Raw genomic sequence first — 2487 nt, forward strand, 5'->3', positions numbered from 1 at the left:
GAAGCCTTGCTAGCTCAGCGTAATATTTTAATGGTGTTTCTGACATTCGTTCAGTAGGACACGTTTGCTGCAATTATACACTATGAGGGATGCCGTCACTGACACTTCAGGACACGTTAAACCTTCCCCCTCCCCTTCTCTTAAACGTGGTCATGAGCTTCTGTGTGTGTCAGACATCGACAAGCTCACCCTTTAAAGCTAAGCGTCAGCCTGGCTGACTTCATCCCGCAGTCCCACCGTCTCGCCCCCAACCCACTTGCCTCCTTCTCAAAACCCTTCTCTTTGATCGTGCCTTTGGACACCGTTTTTTCCCCACCCCACCCCCCTCCCTCCCCCCTCCCTGATCCCAACCTCCAGCTCGGGTCCGAAACACTGATTGTCCAGCGCTTTGGGAAGTCCTCCCGACGTGAAAGGCGCTGTACAGATGTAACTTTGCTGTTGTTGTCGGCTCAGTTGGCCGTACTCTAGTCTCAGCTACCAGCTGAGCCAGGCTAAAACCTATTAAGGTACTGTTAGAGCGATCCGCTGTTAAGACGGTTTTGAAGGCAAGGAGAGGAGGTGTAGACCAGAGTGATGGGTTGGGGAGATTTCGTGGAGGAGTGGCTGAACTATCAATTTCAGTTCGGGAAAGCAAGCTCTTTGTTGAGAGATTGAGAACCGAGGAAGGTTGAGAACTTGGCTCTCTCTTTCTGCAGAAAGGGAACTCCTGTGTCGTGCTGATACACTTTGTTTTATGGTCAGCCGGGTGTCTGACACGTGCGGAAACCCATCACCGCGCTTAAGAGTCTCCAAATCTTTGCCAATCAGAGATGAGCTGCATTGAGCATCCGTTTTTTAGGTGGCAGCATCCGGTACCCTGATCCTGTGTCTTGGTGTGAGGGGAGCCTGTGGGCAGACTCTTTTAATAATGACATAATCATGATAATTGCATTTGATATAGCGCCTTATCACGCCATTGTGACGTCTCAGAGCGCTTCACAGAATATACTGTAAAGTGTAGTGACTGTGTATTTTGTGGACGAAACGCGGCAGCCAATTGCGTACGTTAAGTGTCCCACAAATAGACTTGGATTGAGTGACCAAATTTTTTTTTTTTTTTAGATTTATTATTTTTTCTTGATGAAGGGATTCGTTAGGTGTGGAGTGAGGAAACTTGCCTAAGGTTTCGCCCTGCCCGGGTATCGAACCCGGGTCCTCTCGCTTGCGAGGCGAGTGCTCCGACCAATACACGAAAGGACTCCGAACGGGCAGGTGTTGAATAAAGCTATCAGTTCAACACAAACATGTGAGCCGTAGCAAGACTCCTAGAATTCCACATAACAAATAAAAATCATTGTGAAGAATAAAACCAGACTTAATAGAACCGCTACAAATCAGTATCCTTCTCGGAACAATGGTCCACCCTCTGGTTTGCTGCGATCAGGCAGTGGCAGCCCATGTTTTAAGGTGCAAGAAAATAGACGAACCATTTAAACTACAACAATAGCATTTATATAGTGCCTTTCACATTGGGAGGATGTTCAGAACATTCCAAATAACAGCCTATTTTATTCTGTGCGCCATCGGCTGCCACCGTTCGCCCACAAAACAAAACAATTCACTTTACGCTGTGTTACAGTATATTCTGCGAAGCGCTTTGATCCGTCTCGAAGACGTGGCAAGGCGCAACATCAAATGCAAGGATAATTATTATTATCGTTCCAGTATTATTCCTGTATTATTATTATTATTATCCCGGAGTCCTGTAGCTCAGTGGTTAGAGCGCTCGCCTCGCAAGCGAGAGACCTGGGTTCGATTCCCGGCAGGGCGAAACCTTGGGCAAGTTTCCTTACACCACACGCTTGATAATAAACCTTGAAAAAAAATTCACTATACAGTCTATACAGTGAAGCGCTTTGAGACGTCCAGAAGACGTGAAAAAGCGCCGTATCAAATGCAAGGATTATTATTATTATTATTTATTTTTTTAGTCACAAGCCATCACAGATCGCCCGCCAATGCCCGAGGTGATCAGTTGTGGACCCCGGAAAGATTTTTGAGGCGTCCTCCTGACGTCAAAGGCCCTGGATCAAACAGGGAGGATTTTATTATCGTGCGCTTAGTGAATTGTGAGCCCGTATGGATTCAAGTAAAGTTCACGAAAGCCACGGCAAGGAATCCGAACTGTTGCTTTGCAGTGCAGTTAACGTTATGTCGCAAACACAGCAGCTAATCTGCCCGAGAAAGGTCCTTCAGAGATCCCGAATGACCGGACAGAACCTCAGCTTAACATCTCAGTCAGAAGCCGTCACCTTCCTCATTGACCTTCAGTCCTGCACAGCTCTGGAGAGTCAGCCCTTGTCTATCGTTCACCTCCTTGTTTCAGCGTTTGCTGTGTTTAACACCGTAAGGCACGCAAAGTCAGCAAATCCAATTTGCAGTCGTGACGCGAATCTGACTGCTCCGCAAACAAGAGTTAAAAGCCCAAATTGGGGAAGAAAAAAAAAA

The 2487-nt window shown here is 46.9% G+C and overlaps 1 non-coding gene across 1 annotated transcript; it reads left to right on the forward strand.

The window, feature by feature from the left end:
• Positions 1–1738: 1738 nt before the first annotated feature.
• trnaa-cgc lies at positions 1739–1810 on the forward strand. The gene has a single exon. It is a non-coding gene; the product is annotated as a tRNA-Ala (tRNA).
• Positions 1811–2487: the final 677 nt, after the last annotated feature.

The sequence above is a fragment of the Callorhinchus milii genome, unplaced genomic scaffold (genome assembly GCF_018977255.1).
Source record: "Callorhinchus milii isolate IMCB2004 unplaced genomic scaffold, IMCB_Cmil_1.0 Scaffold2, whole genome shotgun sequence".
Taxonomy (NCBI): domain Eukaryota; kingdom Metazoa; phylum Chordata; class Chondrichthyes; order Chimaeriformes; family Callorhinchidae; genus Callorhinchus; species Callorhinchus milii.